Raw genomic sequence first — 21,819 nt, forward strand, 5'->3', positions numbered from 1 at the left:
ATCACCCCGCCCTACCTGAACTATGGCCCAGACTCCTGCTCCCTCCCAGGTGGAAATTTCACTTCCCTCCGTGGTACACACCTCAGAGTGGGGAGGTGGACCTGGCATCCTCCTTGTGCCCACATCCTGCTTGCTAGGGGCTGAATCGTGCCCCCCATCCATGTGCTGGCCTAACCCCAGGACCTCAGAATGTGACTGTGTTTGGAGCTAGGGCCTTGAAAGGGGGGATTCACCCAACCTGACCAGTGCCTGCAGAAGAGGAAACTTGGACACACAGTGAGATCAGGGGGACACAGGCACAGAGGAAAGACACATGAGGACACAGGGAGAAGGTGGCCATCTGCCAGCCGGGGAGAGAGGCTTCAGGAGAAACCATCCCCGCCAGCATCTTGATCTCAGACTCCCTTCCGCCGGCTCCTTCTCCCTGTTTCCTACATGCTCCTCAGCAACCAGTGCCATTTCCCCTCTGCTCTGATGCCCTCCTGGTCGGCCTTGTCCGCCCCTCACGGCCACAGGACCACCTTTATTTATGCTCCCGACTCCCAAATCTGCATTTCCAGCTTCTGCTTTGGAGTCTGCGCTTAGGGTCTGCTCCAAGTCCAGTCACTCCTCTCCGTGTTGCCCAGCCTGAGCCCACATCTCCTGAGCTGAGCTCTCTGGGCTGCTCTGAATGAACACTGTAACCAGCTCGGGTGTCCTGAGCATCAAACCGAGGAGGCCCTTCACCTATGGACATCTTTCCACGGCCCCCGGTTTTCCTCCGGGCAGAGCAGTTCAATTCTTTCTCACAGACAGTGATGGCACATGTGCATCTCAGGTTCATGGCCTAGTTCCTCATCATGGTGACTAGGTTTCAGTGTCAGCCTACTGAGGTAGGCTTTAACTTCAGTTGGAAGTTATAGTATAACTTTGTATGTACTTTTGGAAGTATATACTTTCCAAAGTATAATTTGGAAGGTCATCTACTGCCTGGTGCACAGACATGTGTAGCAGCTGCTTGGACCTGCAGTGGGTGCATGTAAAGCAGGCCATCCCCGTGCTGGGTGGTTAGGTTGTTTCCAGTCCTTCACAGTGATAAGCAACACATCGATACCCACCTTTGAACTCACGAATTTATACTTTGCTCTGATGACTGTTGTACAGCAAATTTCTCACAACAGAATCAGTAGTTAAATTTTGGGTCTACGTGTTTTAAACTTTTTTTAATATGTTCATTTATTTTAGAGAGGAAGGAACAGAGGAAGGGAGGGAGAGAGAAAGAGAAACAGAGAGAAACATTGATTGGTTGCCTCCATATACACCCAACTGAGGATCAAACCCACAATCTAGCTATGTGCCCTGACCGGGAATCAAACTCCCAACTTTTTGGTGTATGGGACAACACTCCAACCAACAGAGCCACACCAGCCAGGGTGGGTCTACATGTTTTAACTAGGGATCCAAACTGCCAAATTCCCTGCAAGGAAGGCTGTCCCGGCTTACACGCCCATCAGCAGGATCTGAGAGCGCCTATTCCAACACACCCTGGAAAGAATAACAATATGCATTTGGTATCAGCATTCTTTTTTTAAATCCTTGCCAATTTGTCTGGAAAACATGCACACATGACTTTCATTTGCATGTCTTTGATTACCAGTGAGGCTGGACATTTCCCCATGTTTGTTTTTCTCTTTATATTTCATTTTTTGTGCATTGCCTGTTCGTGCCATTTGCCCAGTTTTTCAAACAGGGTGTTGTTTTCTTTCCCTACAATGTATGGTGTTCTTAAATATAATGGATTAAAAACCATTTGTCTTTTCTACTATACAAGCTGCAAATATTTCTACCAGTTTCTTACCTATATATTACTTCTGTGGTTTTAAATGAATATTTGCCCTTTCAATTTTTCTGTGATGTTATCAGCTTCTTTAAATATTCTCCCTAAACTCCCCCCAAATCACACACCCCATTTAGTCACTCAGTTACAAACAGAGATGGACAACTTCTTCAGTGGAAGCTCAGTGGGGAAACAGAAGACTCAGCTCACACCTTAAAGTCTGGAAGCAGCTGCACCCCAGCTTAGGCCAGAACACGACCGCTGAGAGCTATACAAGCAGCCCTCAGCACCCCCAGCCCTTGGGGCTGAGCTCGACTAAGTACAAAGGAAGAAGCTGCAGCCCACCAGCACTAGATACTGTGATGCATACACAAGTTCATGGTCCCTTTGAACTCAGCCGGTCCAGGATGACAGGGAACCACTCAGATTGGTTAAGTGACCTACCATCCCGGGACCACCAAGCCAATAAGTGGAGGGCCCAGGTCTTTGGGCTCCTCTTCCACTGCCCCAGAGGAATGAACCACATCACCAGAAGGAAGAGCAGCTGGGCCTCGAGTAGAGCCTGGAATTGGGTCTTTCCTACTAGCATAGAAGTCACAGGGCCCAGGGACAGGGATCCGGATGGACCAGCCAGGCCTCACTTCTGCAGGCCTCTCTTATACTGGGCAAGTCCTCTGCAGCGTCATCTTCTTGGTCCTTCCTGGAGGCAGACGCTAATCCTACGTCCTCTTCTCTAAGGATGGCTCCGGCTGACCCCCATCCCCGCAACGGGATCATCCCAGCCTCTAAGCCCTTCCTGGGAGCTCAACCCCCATCCCCACCCCAAGGAAAACCCTGGGCCAGTGTCTCTCTTCCATACACACCTTACACCAACAAAAGGTTCTTCCCAAACAAGTGGTCACACAAAAGAAAACTCAGAGGCTTGAACATCAAAAGGCAGGGCTCCCTCTCTCCCCCCTATTCTTGGAGCTGTCAGGGGACATCAAGTGGCAATTGCCCACGCTCGACCTTCTGCAAAGTATTTTACAGCTTGTTTTCTTTTCTCTTTGTTTTATTTTCTCTGCGTAAATGGAAAAATGCATCGGGCAAAGCCGCTCACATCTGGATCCCTCGGCTCCACACAAAGATGTCACCCAACTCCGAGCTCGTTCCCAGCCCCTTTCTCAAGAGAGACACCTTAATCCTTTGTGCCTTCCTGTTTATCTCCTGCCTCTCTTGGAGGCAAAAATATTGGGTATTAGTTTCATTATCAGATTTCAAGGGGGGAAGGAAAGGGCAGCTTTGTGAGAACAGAGAGGTCAGCCCTGGGGAGAAGGGTGGGGGTGGGGCAGCGTAACTTCTGAGGAACCTGCGTGGGCTGCCCAGTCCAGGGCTCCCGCAACCACCCGGAGAGAGCTGGCCTGGTCTGGACGCCAGCTCTATGCCCCACTCAACTGCTATGTGGGCATCACCAAGGATATATCACCTGTGGCTGCATTGCAGACCCAGCGGCATAACATGGGGCAGGAGGGAGGAGGAAGAGAACCCCCCCCACATTTCTTACCCAGAAACCTGACAGGAAATTGGGCCCAAGACATGATGATCTGTTTTCTTCTCCCATGAAAAGTTCTTCTCAGTCCTATTTTAACATATGGTGGTCACCACCATTCCTTAAGCCTTTCCAAACCTCTCCCACCAGCCTGGACTGTCCAAACCCTCTCCAACCCCAGGCCAGTTCAATTCAATACACAGTGAGGTGCTCCAGCTCCATGCCAGACCCTGTGCAGGGAGCCATGAGGGAGACCAGGATGGCCAGTGCACTCTCAGCTGTCCAGGGCACCCGTTCTGGTGGAGGGACAGGCGAGCACTCTCAGCAGCAAGCTCTTAAATAAAGAGGCACAAGTCCTCTCCTCAGCTGTGTGGGTTCCTGGAGCCCAGGAATGGTGTTTGCCCTTATACCCTCCAACAAGAGCTCAGTATGTTCTTGTTGCACAAATGAGAGAGAGAATGTGAATGGATGGATGGATGGATGATAGATGATGGATAACAGATGACAGATGGGTAGGTGGGTGGACAGATGAATGGATGATAAATGGGTGAGTGGATGAATGGATGGATGGGTGGATAGACGGATGGATGATGGACGTGTAACTGGGTAAATGGATGGGTGAGTGGGTGGTGGGTGGGTGAATGAGTATAGATAGATACGTGGAAAATGGGCGGGTGGGTGGGTGGATAAACAGATGGATAATGAGTGGGTGAGTGTTGGACAGATGGAGCAGTGGATGGGTGAGTGGGTGGGTGAATGGAGGGTGGATGGGTAGTAGATGGAGAGGCAGGATGAAGGGAAGATTGTGTGGTCTGCCTAGACTACGCTCTGGCAAGGCATGGTCCTGTGATATGTGACATTTCTTTTATTGTTGCTTTGAAGTATTTAAAACTTGTATTGCTACTCTAACTCATCAATGTAGCTTCAGCTGTCCAAGTAGACTACAGTACTTTAAGGAGAAGAACCCAAATCCAGGATGCCCCGGACTCCTCCGAAGACCCTTGCACATAATAGGGACTGACTCTGCATCCACTGGTTTGATGAGTTTACCAAACACAGGTGTTGACCCTCTCCCGAAAGACCCTAGTAAATGGACCCCGAACCCACTGGGGCGATTCCAAGCCCAGAAAGAATCCGGCGGAGAGATATAGTCAAGCTATACCGCAGCCCTGTCCCTCAGAAATCTGGCCTGGCTCTCCTGAACTTCACGTGGCTCGGGGGCTTTCAGTGGAACAGGCAGGTCATTGGTGACAAGCCTCCTCAGAGGCTCTGTGCTTGGCCCAGGGACCCTGCTCTGCCCTTAGAGCACAGAGGATCACCTCAGCACCCCCCTCCCTCCCAGGGCAGTTCTCTTGAGAGGGTTGCCCCATGTCATTTCTGTGGCACACCAGGGAATTTGGGACTGACATATCTGCAGCGGAACTGTCCAAAGTAACTGGCCCACACATGCACCCTCTGCAGGCTGGGAGCTTTGCATGCAAGAAATCAGTCCCCAGTCCTGGGGCTCCCACAGTTCAGACCTGCCATGATTAGCCCCCATTTCCATGGGCCTAGGCCACCAAGGAGATGGGGCTCAATGGGCACTTGCAGAATTGGGGTGGGTGCTGCTTCTCTCACTCGCTCTTTTGCTCATTTTACCTGGGGCTGCTGAGTAAGGACCACGAGATCTGCTCACCACACAGTGCTCACAATTTCTGGGTCCCTGGGGGCAGAGAGGCGTGTAGCGGTGGTTCTCACCTGGGGGAATGCGCCCTCCAGCAAACATGTGGCAGTGTTACCGGCACTCTCATGCATCACGACCAGGGGAGGAGGTGCTCCGGGCATGCGGAGGACAGAGACCAAGGATCTGCTGAATGTGCATGGAGCAGCGCCCACCACAGAGTCATCTTGCCCAAAATGTCAACAGTGCCAAGTTTGAGAAGCCCTGACACCCCACCCTCACCGGGTACGTGAATTTTTGCACCCTTCACTGCAAGGCCAGCAGCTTTGAATGCAGCCCCGGGAGGTGAGACGTTTTCAACTTCAGACTTTCGGAGGACCACAGGCTGGTGCCAAGTGCACAGGCAGCGGTAGCAGGTGGACCCATGGCAGGCAAACCGAGACCTGCCCTCAGAGCACCGCTGCCTCAGAGGGGACACATGCAGGGCCTCTGGGGCCACACAGCACACCTGGAGCTTCCCACCAGGCTAGGTGCTGTCGGGACTGACATCTGGAGAGGCCGTTCCTCTCTGCTTGACAGGGGATGAGGTGGCAAGGACAGGGCCAGAGAAGAGACTCGGAGCTCAGATGGGATAGTCCTCCAGCCCTGCTGCCACTGCAGCGTGCGCAAGGGTCGTCCTGGCACCCACTGCACAGCAGAGCCCGATTCGGGAGCTCCGGGCTGGGGCCCAGGGCTCCTCGAGTCCAGCCAATGCCCAGGGGATGTTAGTGCTGCTGGCTGGCAGAACTGGAATCAGAACTGAACTGAAAAGGACTGTCTGGGGAGAGTCCCCAGGAAGGAGAAGGGGAGCGTTTGCAGAGCTGAGTCTGCGTCAGAACAGTGGGCAGAAGTCTGGTTTTAAAAGGAACATCTCCTTAAATGATTGTTTCAGAATAATAAAACTATTTGAGAGTTATTTTTTAAAGTTTGGGGTAGCCTTTACTTCCTTTTGTTTACTACTTAGTTACTCTATTTGGTATACTATTTATTTAGAAATTGTTTGACCCTTGTTTATAATGAATTTTAAGAGACCCAGTAGGGTCTACTCTAAGCCCAGTTTTCAGCTTCTCCTGAAGTGACCAGGCTAATCAGTCACTGCTCCCCACACACCTGGCTCCCGCCAGCACCTGGGGACATGCTGAGCTGGGCTCTCAAAGGACTCCTTTGGGAGAGGGGCTGAGGCAGGAGTGGCCCAAGTGTTTCCAGGGCCTGGACCCTTTCATGTCTGCAGGTGAGCCAGGCATACGAGAAATAATCGTACATGTGGATACATTTGCTAAACAATCAAAGTGCGCTTTACAAATTGCAAATCTGGTAGCTCATGATTTATCTATTCATTCAACAAATATTTGCTGAGCACCTACTATGTTCCAGACACTAGGCAAGGCACTGGGGATATAACAATGAACAGGACAGATGTGGTCCCTGCCCCACAGTCTTTGGAGACACCTGGTGTGATAAAAGTCTGGTTAATGCTGCTGCCACTGACACCTCACTCTCAGGCCCACCCCCACCACCGAACACAGGGCGTAATGCTTGTCGCTGGGGACATCACCCAGCCAGATGCAATGCAGCGGTGGCCTGGCAGGGTGAGCCAAAGAGATGGGGCCACCACAAAGAGGCCGGAAGCATCAGGCAGGTGCACACTGCTTCTAGTCAAGGCTCTAGGGTCTGCACATATTTGAGGGATACTTGTGTCAATGTTAATGTTAAACTGACTGTTGAGAAAAGCGTCACCCCGCCACAGCCAGGGTAACGGGACTACCTGTTCGCTGAAAGAAGAGAGTCCGTGTCTGTGCGGATGCCCTGTGGGACTTGTGGGGGACCCACAGAGCACAGGAGGAAAGATGTGGCACCTTAGGACATGGGACGGGGCCACGGTGACATCCCCGGCAGGACCCACTTCTGCCCGACCATTTGCTTCTTGTTCGATAAACACACACGGAGCCTCTCTGACTGGAGAAACCGCCGCCGCCACAGGGTCGGCAACCCTGCACGTCAGTGTCTCGAAACTTTGCCCGTCTTCCTTCTCTCCAGCTCTGGTGTTCAATTCTGGTAGCCACTGACCCCCTCCCCAGACCCCAACACGTGCTGGTTCTCAGACTCAGGCACACAGAATCACCAGGATGCCTACCAAACCACGCATAGCTGGGCCCCACCCCCGCAGCCTCTGATCCTAGGTTGTAGGGGGGCCGGGACTCCGCACCGCTAACATTCCCAGGTGAAGCTGAGCTGCCTGGTCGAGGGCCACGCTCTGGTGACAATAACCACTGATAATGCAGAGGAGAGAAAGGATGTCGGAAGACAAGGACCCTGGAGCCCACATGTGATGTAATCACTAGTACGTGACAATCAAACGGCACACGAGGCAGCAAGGACAGAGGAGAGGGCTGGACCTGATTTGGGAGACCTGGGGCCTGGGTGCCAGCCCCGGCCCTGCACCCCACCCATGCATGCGACCCTGGAAAGCCCACAGGCCTCCCTGAGCCTCCAGAGTCTCATCTGAAAAATGAGAACGTCGGGTCTGACGACCTCAGTTCTTTTCAGGCCTAAAAGTCTGTAGCTGCAGAATGCTGAAACTCCTGGGAGGAAGGGGTCAGGTTCACATCAGTAGGGAAGCTCTGCGTGGGGGGGTACCTGGGGGTTCGTTGGGGGGTGCTCCAGGTGTGAACATGCCACAGGGGTGGGGCCATGCAGGCAGGTGACAGGGCTGAGCACTAAGACCACCACCAGCCTGGGTGAATTAGAGACGGGGCATGATGATATCGTGGCCCTGACAGAGCATCTCGCAGGCTTCGGATCGCTCGGAAGGAGGCGGTGGGGGCCTTCGGCAGAGGAGCCTCAGAAGCAGAGGAGCCGACAGAACTGGTGACCACCTGGGTCTTCCAGAAGGACAGGGTGTGGCGAGGATCTTCTCTAAGGTCCTGGGCAGAGGAAACCATTCCGAGAGAGAAAAGAGCAGTCCCCTTTTCGGGCCTGCGGGCTCCCCAGGGAAGCCTTGCTGAAAGAATTTCCAGGAGGGCGGCTGGCAGCCGGGAGCGTCCCACTGGGCCTGGGAGCTCCTGAGGCCGGAGCAGGGAGCCCACTGACCCCTCTGGGAGACGGAGGCCCGCCAAGCCGCAACCTTGTTTTTAAAAACTGCAACCTGCACACAAAGTCTCTGACCCCAGACCACACCTATGCTTTATCTCTGTTATCAGAATCCACAAGAGGTGGATGGAGGTGGTACGGAAAATGAATAAAAAAATAAAAACAAAAACTGGGAAGCATTTTGGCAAACCAGCCCCTGGCAGGCAGGCTTAAGTCAGGGAGGCCGACTTCCCTGGCCTAGGCGGCTTCAGATGGTTCCCGACAAACTCCCCGGAGATAAGTGGCCTGTGTTTGCTGAGGGCTTAGAGAGCTTTAGCGGAGTCCCACACAAAGGGGCCCTCTGTCAACAGTCCTTCAGGCCACTAATAGGGCTGAACAAACACTAGGCTAACAAGCTCTTCACACCTGTGGGGCTTGGGAAAGGCCTGGCCCCTTTGTCAAGATGTCAGACAGAAGAGCCCAGGCCCAGCCAGGCCCTCTGGGGCTTCTGGAGAAGGGACTGGGGGATGAATCTGGGGTCTGTGCATCTTGCCTCCTTCAAGCAGATAGACGATGAACTCCATCTGGGCTGGCCGACCGGAGCGACTAATAAAGCCATGGTCCATTCGAGGAACTGGGACCACGGCCACAGGGAGGATTAAAAGTAGCAGGGAGCCACCACTCTCCCCAAATCACAGCCACAGCCTGGCGGCCTTTCTCCCCCACTGTGTGGGGCAAGCAGCCCCTCCCTGGCTGACGGCATGGGGCCATCCCCCCGCATCAGCTTGACCTCACCATCATATTTTCCACTGACTTTTTTCTCTGTAAACATCTCAGCCTTTTCTTTCCCCTACCCTTTTTTTGGCTGCTACACCCCCCCCCACCCTACACCCACGCCCAGGCTGCGAAACAATCCCCTCCTAACGTCTCCCAGGCCTCTCACTGTGCAGGCACAACTCGGGGCTCCTGCTGCACAAACATCCTGTGCTCTGCAGAGGAGACGCCGTGGGAAGAGGCCCTCGTGAGTGCAGCAGTGCTCAGTTCTCTGTCTGCAGCATCCTGCCCCCAGGGCCTCCCCCAGCAGCCAGGGCAGAGTGGCCCTGCCCTGTCACCTCCCCGGGGACTTCAGCCCCGGGCCCACTGTGTGGCACTCCCAACTCCAATCTCCTCCGTCCCCGGGCCCTCTTCAGGCACTCCTATCACCTGGTCACCGCTCTGTTCTGGAACTCTCGGTGGCTGTCTACTGATTACCAGATATAAACTCTCTTGTCTTTCAGAGAATTGGTTTCACCATAGAGACCCACCCAGACATGGGGTCTTGCTCCTTCCCTATAATAGGGTCCCCTCGAACAGCCCTGCCCCTCCCATCACCCCCAGCCTCCGTCAGCCGAACAGTGGGGGTGGGGGGGCATGTCCTCCAAGGGCAGAAGCAGGTTCTTGGGGCTGGGGCAGGCTTCCAAGGTGTCCAACTTTACCCTCTTGTCACAGAAGAGAGGAGAAAACTGAGGCCCCGACAGGCAAAGCCACCTTGCCTTGGACCTGGTACAAGTCAGGGGGCGCTCCTAACTTGGGGCTCTCCCAGAGCTCCAGCCTGCTGAGGCAAGGATGGCGTGGCCGTAGGCAGAGAGACGCTTGATACATGCCCATGGCTGTTGGAATCCGTTTTGGGAGGCCTAGAATTTTCCAAGTACGAGAAGTCTGAGCAATGCTGCCCTCGTGGCTCACACTGCCGTGAAATGCGCTTTGCCTGTGGCTTGCCCACCCAGATGCCTGTCTGGTAGCACGAGGCTTCCTTCCAACCGTCTTACTCGGAGGTGGTGCACACACTCCCTGTGCTTCATGAAACAGACCTGTGAGCACCAATTTGCCAGCCACGCCGGCCAAGCCTGCCCCTGCCTCCCTGGAGTCATTTCCCGTCTGTGAGGGGTCCCATCATCGAGTCTGGCACCCGCCAGGCTGGAGAGGCAAGGCCAGACTCCAGCAGGAGCAGGAGAGGCTGACGGCAAGGGCGGTTTCATGACTTACCATTGACTCTGTGCCCCTGACCCCAGGAGGAAAGCATGCGACTCCCAGGACGCTTCCCATTCCTGTCACCACCATCTCAGGGTCGCGTCCCTCTACGCTTGACCAGTTATTTAATTCAATTCTTCAGTTAACTTTGACTTGGGCTTTTCAGCTCAGAGACCAGCCCCACCTGCAGCCTAAACTGCTCCAGAAATGGGACAACACACACAGAGCCAGGTTAGCCCAACGGTCCAAGGTTCTTCTTATGAATGGGGACAGGTTGACACCTCGATCCCCTGGGCCACTCCAGGTCGGCACCAACAGGCCCTCTGTTCCCCTACTTCACCTGCCCACCGAGGTTGCCAGAGTTAGCAACTAGGGAGACAGGACACCCAGTCAAATTGCAATTTTGACCAATGCTCTTTAGTAAAAGTATGCCCAAGTGTTGCTTGGCTATCCTATCTCCAACACCTTATAGAGATCCTGGTCAAACATGTGCTTTGTCTACGATCTCTGATTTTATGTGACAACTTTTAATTAACAGGAACGCTAATCTTGTCAGCACCTTCTCAAAGCCCGGGGAGAGATTAGAGGGCCCTCGATTCAACAGGGCCGGCGGGGAAGGGGCCTGTTCGGGCCCTTCTGAGCCGCACGTGCTGTCTGACTCTCTGGGTCCCACTTGGCCAGTGCCACCTTGTCCATCCTCAGTCCCCTTTTTCTCTCCAGCTGCTCCAGGAGAACAGAACCCCCGTCTGAAGCCACACGGAAAGGCGAGGGGAGGGTGAGACCTGCCCGCCCAGTGGCCCCAGGAGTGCTCTCCGGGCCGCACGCTCCATCATCCGTGCTGAGCAGAGAGGCCGCCTCGCTGTCCCCAGCAGGCTCTTGGGGGCCCCGGTAGCCCCCAGAATGCCTCAGTCCCACACACAGACCCCCAGGTGGAATCAAGCTGCTGTTTAAGCGGGAAGAGGAAGCCAGTTATGACTGAAGTGGCCTAAAATCCTTACCCAAAAAAGGCCATTTTCATCGGGACGTGCTTCATGGTGAAAACTGATCAGACTCCAAACCCCAATTCTGAGTCCAGTTAGTTTAACCAAACCACTAGGTACAATTTATGTAGATATCAGTAAAGTGTTTATGAGATTACAATTAGTTAAACATCATCCTATCATTGAAGAATGTCGGTGGCTTGCCGCAGAATTGAGAAAGTGACAGGGAAAGGCAGGGTCCAGCTGAGCAGGAAGAGAACGGGCCACCCGGGAGAGCGGTCTTGCCACTCCTGCCGGCATCCGAGTGAAGGGACACAGGACAAACCAGACTGATGCAGCCCCTTCCGTCTCCGAGCGCCTCCAGGAGACACTGTTCCGCTCTGAGAACCTTCCAGGTTCGAGGCCAGGACTGGCCTCGTTAATATTTTTACACTTGAGTTTGTGAAGGGTCTCCTGGGAAGTCTTCCAGTCTGTAAGTGACCCTCGGTCCTTGGGGCGGGGGCTGTGTGTGTTGGAAGAAGACAGGAGAAGGACTTAGCTGTGGGTAAACGTGGGGGGTTTATTTGCAGATTTATTTGCAGAAAATGAACCGAGTGGTCCTTCTGGAGCCATGTCCTACGTGACCAGCTAGAGCGAGAGAGCAGGGCCGGGGGGCCACAGCCACCACGTCCTCACAGCCGAGAGTCAGTGCTGCCACAGCCCCGACCGAGACTGCAGTGGGCGGGTGTGGGGGGGTTCATTTAAAAACCGGCCAGTCTCTCAAGGTCTCAACGCCCTATGGCAGAAACACACCAAGAGAGCTGTGTGCTGGGGGACCTCTGGGGGTTCCGAGAAAGAAGAGCGAGCCAAGCCCAGGCACAGCAGGAAGGCTCAGGTGGGCAGGTGGTGGGGGGCAGAGGACCGAGGCAGGCGCTGAGGGCAGTGCTGAGAGTGGGAACAGCTTATACCGGCCGTCTCCACCCACTTTAGCCACCGCAGCTGTGACAGGTGACCCACCCGCTGCCGTCTCCATGCACCGAGGCAAGGACCAGACACCCAGGTCACATTTACACTTTGCAACCTCCCCTGATGCCAGAATTGCAAGTGTCCCACCCTGCACCTTGCTCAACGTCCTCAGCTCGCCCACTGTGAAGCGCCCACCACTGCCCCCAAGGTAAGCTGTGGAGACGAGGCGGGCACGGCGTGAAACAGTGCGGAGGCCTCCCGAGGGGCCTCCCAATTCTAGACAGCGGAAGCCGCTCTACCTGTGCCTTCAAAAACCCCAAATCCTACCCCATTCCCCTCCTTGGGAGACAAGAGTAGAAAAGCTAGTGCAAACACATTTGCTCTGCAAACACCCTGTACTGTACAGCTTGACACGATTCTCACTGAAGGAGGCCATCACGTTAGAAAAGTGAGGGCAGCAGGGGCCTACCGTCAGATGCTGTGTCCGCGCTGTGTGGTCGCTGACAGCAGGTGAGGAGGGCCCTGTCACACCCAGTTCAGAGGTGAGGCTGCTGAGGCTGCTGGCTGTGCCCATACAGCTCTCAGCAGGGACCAGACCGGACCTGGCTCTGCTCTGGCTCAGAGTCCTGGCCCGTCCCTCCTCTTCTGGCTGCACACGGCAGGGTGAGCCCTCCCCGGCCCTCCACTGGGTTCTTGGTTGGCTATGGAACCAGAACGGAACTGTTTTAGGCACAAACTGGGCTGGGCAGGGGTTGTTTTATGACAATAATTCCCCTCAGGTGAAGTCTTTGAAAATGTCTTTTCTTGCCCTAAAATTAGGGGCTTTGGGAACCAGACAGGTTCCTTGTACAAGTGGGGGGGGGGGGGGGGCCGAGGGGAACCCATATGTGAACGCCCTGCATTTCTTGGCCCTGGTACTTTTGGCTGCTTTGGATTTGGTTAATTCCCTAGGCGTCCTCTGTAATTCCACAGTAATATGGCTTTAATTGTCCCCAAAGCAGGCCGTTCTCCCTTTATTGTGCAGTAAACTTCCCTCCAGAGTTCAGATTTCATTTTGCGCGCCTGCCCCAGCCAGGGAGCAAGGAGCCCAGCCAGGCTCCACTGTCCTCATGGTCAGCCTCTCTTCTGGCCAGCCGGCCCCTTCTTGTCCCTAGACCCAGAGCTAGGACACTGAGCCGGCCTGGGGCAGATGACAGGGCCCCTAGGGGGATGGAACAGTGGGAAGGAGGCAGGACACTGGGCTGTGGTTCTGTCTGGAAAAGGAATTAACTTAACAAATGCAAACAAGCTGTAACAGCAGGATTCATTAGGCCCAGTGGGGACTTGGTTTCATCCATTTGCTGGTCTGTTTCATCAGCAAATGCCACTGAGGCAGTAGTAGGAAGTGCCCAGAGGGGGACCGGGGCCTGTTAGGACCTTCCACCTGTGCAACCTGACCTCTCCCAGTCTCGAAAGAAACAGTAAGTACAAGCACCCCTGTATCGGATGAGACAAAGCTAGTAAAACACAGCACAGAAGGAAGGCTGGGAGCTGGGTGCATGAGGGTTCAATAGGGTCTGTCAAATACTAACAGTGAACTTGACCTTGGGCAGGTTAGTTAACCTCTCTGTGCCTCATTTTCCTTATCTGGGAATGAGGATAACCACAGTGCCCACCTGTCAATAGCAGCCAACACAGGGGACCAGTACCTGAAGTACCATTCTGACAACACTGTTCCAGGCACCTGAGGAAGGTCTACTGGACGCTGGTGACACAGGGCTGAGGTGGTCTGTGCCCTGGACGGGTTCCTCATGGGGTGACAGATCCAAAAGCAGGCAGCAATCCACTCAGGACACTCTACCAGGGGATCATGTTGCAGGGGGTCACCTCAGGGGACAGCCTTGACAACCGCGGGCCTCCATCTCTGGGGGAGCAGGGCCAGCCCATCTCTGAGGGCCCTGGCAGTTTGACACTCACCTGGCACAGTTGGCACCGAGTTCTAAGAGGCTCTCAGTGTAACAACCTTTCCATCCCAGAACCTAAACCATCAGAGCAGAGTCAGAACAGTACAGAAGGGCGAAAATCTCTCTGAGCAGCCCAAGTGGTGGTCGCCAGCTTTCCCCACTGAGGCTGGTGCCCCGTAGCCCCAGAGGGCCGTCTCCCAGCGCTCCATACTCCTCACTGACACAGGATTCCAGCACTGCTAGAAGACGGCCAAGAGGCAGGGTGCGACCCACATGCGGCAAGCAGCGTGAGGGCGCTGAGGCCGGCTGGGCTCCCTCCGGAGGCCTTGGCTGCGGGTGGGGCAGGGGCGGCGCAGAGCCTCAGAGCCTATCCCTGCCCCCTCGCACCCCAGCCAAAAGAAACGGCTTCCAAGGGGTCTCTTCTCCACCACCCCCACCCCGCCACGCCCCAGGCCACGCCCCCCGCCCCAGTCTTCTGGCCACACCTCTGCTCTTCAGCCTGCCACCCTCACGGGTCCCACCAGCAACCATCTGAACGAGTCAGTCAAGCCCCAGGCCCTCGGGCGTGGGCCCTTTATCACTATGACCTTCTCCCTCTTCCCCACTCCCTGCCGAACAGCCAGCGCTTCTGGAGGAGGCACGTCACGGGGAGGCGGACACGTCCCCCAGTCCGCCACCAGAGAGTCTCTCCAGCCCCACCTCACCCCTCCTGGACTCCAGGCCTGAGCTCCGAGTCCCTCCCTAGCGCGGCCTGCTCTCAGCGCTCACCTCCTCGGCCCCACCCCTCCTCCACAGCATTTAAACAGCCGCGCATCCTTTACATTTTTGTTTATTATATCATATGTGTGCATACTTTACACATCTGTTTATCTACTGTGCCTCCCTCATGTAGAATGAAAGCTCCATAAGGGCAGGAATTTTTTTTTCTTTTTGGTCTTTTTGTTCACTGATATATCCCTCCAGGGCCTAGACCACAGTGGCTGGGGCACAGTAAGTAATATTTGCAAGTGAATGAATGAATGAATGGACGATTGAATGAATGCATTCATGAATGAGTCCTTAAGACTTGTCAACTCTCTCCCACATACTGGAACTGGAACGATTCCCTATTTCAATACTCCGCACCCACTTCCAACCTCCAGCCCCACAGTCTCCCCTCCTCACCTGCTATTTCTCAGAGAAAACAAAGCCGTTGAACAACAAGAGCTCCTACAACCTGCTGCTCCCAAGCTGGAAGCCACCCTCATGGGGCTGGCACCCTCCTCCTTCCCCCTATATAGAGAGCCAGTCCCCTCCCCTGCCACCCCTTCAGGAAAAAGAAACCATCCCCTCACCCTTCTCACTGAGGCACGCAGCCTCTTCCTTCAGTCCCCCTTCATCCTCCAGTCCTCCTGGCAGTAACGTTCGAATCGCTCCTCTCTGAAAGCCCTCCCTCAGGCCTCTCACCGCAGCCACCCTCTCCCCTGGCCTTCCCAGCTCGGCTTCTCCATTGCCCCCTCCACTCACTCTCATCAACCCACTGCTGCCTTCTCTGTGCCAGGATTTCACCAGAACGACCACCCTCAGGTCATCCACGGCCACGGTGCTGCAAACCTAACCGGCCCTATTAGCTCCCCGGCAGGGCTGAGAGCCTTCGCCTCTTCTCTTCTGCATCCCGGCTTCCTCTGACGTTCCTAGCAGCCCCGCGCCCGGTGTTCTTCCTGCAGCCCTACCTGCCTTCCACGCTCGCCCTCTATCAAAGCCTGTGTTCCTGCAGGAGAACGTGCGCCTTCTCTCCTCTCACTTGTCTAGCTCCCTGGATGGTCTCACCCAGTATCTCCAGTCCAAAAATCTGTGTTAAGCTTCTGAGACATGTATCCAGCTCAGACTTCTCAAAGGCACTTCAAACTTAACGTGGTCCAAGATCAAAGTCATGACAGTCCCTCCCACCTACCCCTAAGTGCAAGCTGGAAATGTAGACGCCACCTTTGTCACCTCCCACTCCCTCAATCCTGGTGTCTAATCCACCACCAAGCACTGTTTACTTTCACATTCCCAAATCTCTCCCATATTCCTCTACTCTTTCCCTAGTCCAGTCGCAGGCATCCCTGAGCTGCACAGGGGTCGTGGATTTGGACTCTGACCCCACCCAAAAACTGGCTCACAGTCAGAAGCTCTAAGACCACCGTTCTCGTCTATCCAGTGAGAGGGGCCAAGAGGCTGGTCTGTTTCTTGTGGCCCTGGACATGGAGAGCGGAGCCATCAGGGCCGAAGCATTCGGTGGCCCCCCATTAGAACGCCTGCCTTTGTCTCTGGCCCCGAGCCACCCAGAGGTAAGGCTCCAGGTCATGAGGGGCTGACACACAGACGCTCACGTCCCAAGCCAGTCCACTTTCACTCTGCAGGCCGCCGCAGATGCCTTCTTTCCTGCCAGCTCAGTGCTGCACTGCTGTTTTATTTTTTAAGTTTTTGTTTTTGTTTATTTTTGAAATTTCCTCCTATAGTTTGCTTCTGTCATTTTCAGAGGCAGGGGAGCCATTCCACTGTATGCCAGAAGTGGGGGTGTGGACATTCAGGTAGGGGCAACGCCACTGTCCCCACAGAGCTCCTGGAATTTATCACGGTTCCCCGTGATGACCCCCCTTCCCTCAAGCCAGAGCAGCTGCTGGCGAGCCTTTTGACAGCGGGATGCAGCTCTCCGGGACTGCCCGCTGCCCTTCCCTTCTCCAGTGTGGTCAGCACTTAACAAAGTGAAGGTGACAACCCCTTAGCAGGTCCCGAGATGGCCGAGTGGACTGTGGGGCAGCATTTAAAAAATCAAAGCAAACAGGGTGAAGCACACACCGTAAGGGTTCACTGAAATTTTATTTGGGATGGACGGATAGATTACTAGGTCATGACTCATCACGGGAAATGTATTTTTACTATGTGTCATGGTCCAAAAACGTTTAATGTCAATTCCACTGAGTGTGGTGAGGGTGGTCCTTGAGGACAAGGGCCTCGTCTCACCTCCCCCTGCCGTACTACTGGCCATGGGGGCGTGCTGGGCCCACAGAAGTTCTTGGCAGACACTGAGAGACAAGGGATTGACTGAGTTGCTTGACGAGTTGATTGACAAGGGAGAGAGAAAGGAATTCACTTCTCTCAGAACTGAAATCTGGACCTGGCCAGGTCAAGGCCAAGTCTGTCTTTGCCACAGCCTCGCCTGCCACCCTGCAGCCAGTGTTGGGTGAAAATCGGTTTCCTCCACACTACTTCAAGGGAGGCTGGTAAGGGCGGGCGGCCAGTGCCAGGTCTGAGAAATGGGGGCTGCCTGCTGGGAGCTCCCTCTGCCCCCGCTGTGCCCGCTTCCCACCCACATGGCATCAGGTCTGGGCTTCTGCCCCCAACTCCTTCCTCCTGCACCCACACCACTGCCCAATCGACAGGTCTCAAGTGTCTCGCTTTTATCAGGCCCCTTGTCTGATCAGAAACCTGCTCTGGCTCCACTGAGCCTGAAGGACACATCCAGATTCCCCAGCTGAGCTGTCGAGGCCCCTCACACCGCCCCCAATCCCCGTGTTGCCCCCACAACTGCCCCCCAACTGTAGCCTGCCTTCCAGCCCCACCCACCCACCGCCTGTCCCTCCAAGACCCTGACCGAGCCCTCCTCCATGGCACCGCCGATGTGACTCAGAGTAGCCATCCGCCTCCTCCTCCGCATGCGCCGTCTGGGAGAGAAGCAGCACACTCGGGCAGCCCTGAGGGGCTGCGGCCCTGACAGTCTGCTCACTGCGGAAGGCTGGCCTGGGGCACGCCTGTGGGAAGCTCAGCCCCACAGAGCTCCGGGCCAACCTCCACCACCTTCTTCAAGTCCCCATCTTCAGCCTCCAGGTGAGGTTCTCTCCCCCTCATCCCATCCCCAGTCCCCTCCACCCCCACCCCCGCCCAGCCAAAGCTCTGACTGCCGGTACCCCTGGCCTGGTACCTAACACAGCTGCCTTGTCTTGTCCACACTGGCCCCTGAAGAGCAGTCTTATCTCCTCGTGTCTTTCGATTCTCCGTCTTCCCACTGCGGCACCCAGAGCCTGGCTGTCAGTACCCCAGTGGTGCTCAATAAGCTGGTGAGGATGGATTGACTGATGGGGAAGGGATGCCGGAGCGCAGGTGGGAGCGAGGGTCTGTCTGGTTCTGTCTCCCACCTGGACAAGGACCTTGGTGACAACATGCAGGGAGCGGGGGACAGATCAAGGCCACGGACAGGCAGGAGGTCATGAGCCTCCTGGAAGCAGTGCGTTCTTGTCTTCCTTGCAGCCGCCCTTGCGGGAACTCTTAGGGAGGAAAGAGCTGAGAAAAATCACAGGCACACACGCCTCAGCCAGACTGAGTCCTGCCCCTCATGTCTGCTGTCCCATTAGAGGTCTATTTGAGCTTCCTAGGCCTGGGGCAATATCTCACCACTAAAATTTATGCAAATGAAATAATGAACAATTTGGGGGAAGGAATGAAATGCCTAGCAGGATCCAAACCACCACAGACACCGCCGGCAGGGGTTTTCAAGTTGAGCAATCATTTTAAAGACAATTTAAAGTCACTCGACGGGAAAAAACACACCGGGATTCCTGCAAACCAGCAGGCCTTGTGGCTTCTGGAGGCCGTTGGCCTCGCTGAGGGGAGTGAGGGAGGCTGGCTGGGGGAGGGGACATGGAGCCTAGCCTGTTGCTCACTGTTCTCCATGACGGGACTAGCAGGACTTCCGTGTGGCTCGCCCTGAGCAAACAGCCTCTGGCCTGGGCATCCTGAAACACCCATCTCCTGCCCAGATCCAGACCTGGAGAAAGCTCCGGATCCAGCCCAAATGCTCCCAAATCTTACTAGTAAAACATGCCTGCCCCAGCCATAGGGCATTCTGTGGGTTCATTCATTCATTCACTCAACAAATCTTCATGCCCTTGCTCTGGCTGGTAGCTCGGCTTGTTAGAGCTTCATCCCGAAGGCTGTGGGTTTCATCTCTGCTGAGGGCACACACCAGAATCCACCAATGAAGGCATAAGCACATGGAAAACAAATCCATGTCTGTCTGTCTGTCTCTGTTTCTCTTAAAAAAAACCAATAAATGAAAAAACTGTTTCTAAATCTTCATTCCCAGCAGTCTATGCAAGAAGGGGGGGGGCGTGTAAAAAAATAAAGAGGAGACCCAGTCCCAGGCCTCTGGGAATTCACAGTCTGGTGGGAGGGAGGCACAAAGCATGGGTGGACCTCAAAGTCCAGGCACTGGCGATGCGTGCAGAGGGTTTAGAACACGCAGAGACTTTGCTGACGGAGCTGACAGAGGAATCTTCACAGAGGAGGTGTGACCTGAGCCAGGCCTTGAAGATTAGATGGAAGAAGGGAGGGGAGGAAGGCTTTCTCAGCAGAGACAGAACACAGAATAGCACGGGAGGTGGTTCATCAGCCTTGCTCCCGACCCCGGAAGCAGAGAGTCTGCCTGAACAAGGAGTAACTTGAATGCTTTCTTACCATCCCCGTACACTCCCTTTTGGGTACTATGGAGATGGGGCCTCCCACTGCCCTCACTCCGCCCACTTTCCACCCACAAGTGAGAAGCAGGGCAGCAGTGGTCGGAGGGATGGGAGTCCCACTGTTCCGGACCCGAAGTTCAGGGAGGAGCATGGCGGGGGGTGGGCAGAGGGCAGGGTCTGCCCCTGGTTCCTGCATCCTTTCTCTGTCTCCAAACTGCACATTCCCATGTTGCAAGGCTGAGGTGGGGAGGAGGGTGGGGTTTCTTAAAGGCCAATTAAAAAAAAAAAAAAGAGAGTATGAAGGAAAAAATGCATAATGTAGCAACCCGATAAAGCTGCACCATCCCCTTAACTGTGCAGTTGTTCTTGTGACTGTTTCAGAACAAAGCGGATTTTAGTTTGGTTTGGGAGACAAGAATGGGGCAAGCGCTCAGTCCACAGACCCTGGCTGCTGGCCCGGGGATGGCAAACCTCCTGCCACTCCTTTCAGGGAAAGCTGCCCCTTCCATGCACAGCCTGTGGCAGCTTCTCCTGAGTGGGGACTGACTCCAGAAAGGTTCCAGAAAGTGCATGGTAAAGAGCACCAGGAAAATGTGGGGAAATGGGCTGAGGGTTTGCAGCAGGAAGCAAGGGCACAGACGTCGGGTGTGAGTGCACAGGCATCGGTGTGGGGCTGGGACCCAGAACATGCTTTGGTGAAGAGTACACTCTGGCTGTGGCCTGGGCTCCGTCAACACCCACGGACACTCAGCCTGGCACAGGTGGGCCCAGGGCTGGAACTCTAGTCACCCACAAGCAAAGCTGGTCCATTGCCCTGTGGGCTCCAGAAGCCAAACCAGATGGCCAAGGTGTGGTCTAAGGGCAAGGACTCTGCTGCAGCCACTCTAGAACCTCAATCTGTGGGGGGCATGATGGTGCCAGAGGTCCGTCTAGTCTTTACAGAAAGAATGGGCTCCGCGAACCATCGGCACCCACCAGTGCCAGGGGCCTTCATACCTTGGGAGGAACTTGGCAGGCTCCAGGGAACATGGGACTTACCCAGTTTGCTGCTCCAGGGGTCAGGCAAGAGTCTGATAGTGACAAACCACTGAGTAGCTGACCCCTGGGAGTGGCTAATGAACTAATACTGCCAGGAGCAGGAGACAAACTGAGTCTTCCGAGATCAGTGGGCAGGATGTGCAAAGGCTCAGAGGCGAGAGGCAGCCTCACACTAGGATGACAGCAGCACCATCTGGCTGGCAGGAAGGTTGGGTGGTGGGGGATGGGAGCAGTGGTGGCTGGGGCAGGTACAGGGGTAGGCAAAGGTGTGCTGGGGGCAGGGTACTTTCAGACCCAGAGAGCAGCTGTCACACATTTTCCACAGGCTGGTGACCCTCTGATGGTGCAGAAATACCAGATCAGAGGTGATGGCGGGGAGATGCAAAGACCTGGCAAAGGTGGGCAAAGACAAAGACCTCAGCTGAAGGAGTGGAGGTGGGGAGGAGGGTGGGTCTGGGGGCATCAGGAGCTGGGGGCACTGTGTCTCCCCTTGTCCCTGGGGCACATGGCCATGCTAGTTTCTGGGTAGAGAGCTCAGAGGGTTTGGGTCAGAGCAGCGGGGTCAGAAGTGCTGGGGGGCATGTGGATGAGTGCTGTCTCAAAAGACTGCACCCTCTAGGCCTGGGATCCAGGGGCAGGCCTCCAAACTAGACCATCAAGTCCTGGAGCAAGTGTGCCCCCGCCGGCCCAGTACTGAGTGGTCCCGATGAGGCTCATTTCGAGTCTTGTAAACACCCATCAGGCAACCACCAGGCAGAAAAGAACCCAGGCCTCAGGCTTAAACTGTGCACTGCCGTGATGCAGGGGCTATGTCTGCGCCCTCACTCACACTGGGGCCATCTAGCCCGGCAGTGACTGTGAGCGTCTGCACACTGAGGGGCCCCAGAAGCTGGAGCTGCCACGAGGACCAGCTGGGTCCAACAGTGGGATGAGCATCCAGTCTGACCGTTCCCCGCTCTCGCTGCATAGTGCACTCACCTGGAAAGATTTCAAAAGAAAAAGCCTGGTTTCCCTGCTCCCAAAAAGGAATTGATTGGTCTGATTGATTAGTCCAAGTAAGCTCCTGGCTGGGTGGCTTTTAAAAAGCTCCCCAGGTGATTTTTAACACACAAGGAGTAAGAACCGCCCCCCCCAACTCTGCACAATAAAACCAGCCTTTTTATTCACATAAGATCCAGAGAGACAGGTAGAGGAAGCAGTGGCTGCAACCCCAGAAGTGCTAAGAACTTGGGGGGAGGGGTACACCCAGTTACCACTAAGGAGAAACTGGCAAAAAACCCACAGTCATCCAAGGGCAAGAGGAGAGCTCTC

General features: G+C 55.0%; 1 protein-coding gene across 5 annotated transcripts in view; it reads right to left on the bottom strand.

Moving 5' to 3' along the window:
* Positions 1 to 21,819, bottom strand: part of NTN1 (netrin 1) — a 192,747-nt gene that overhangs the window by 67,773 nt on the left and 103,155 nt on the right. The window lies entirely within an intron of this gene.

This window comes from Artibeus jamaicensis, unplaced genomic scaffold (genome assembly GCF_021234435.1).
Source record: "Artibeus jamaicensis isolate MK-2021 breed Jamaican fruit bat unplaced genomic scaffold, CSHL_Jam_final contig_781, whole genome shotgun sequence".
NCBI lineage: Eukaryota > Metazoa > Chordata > Mammalia > Chiroptera > Phyllostomidae > Artibeus > Artibeus jamaicensis.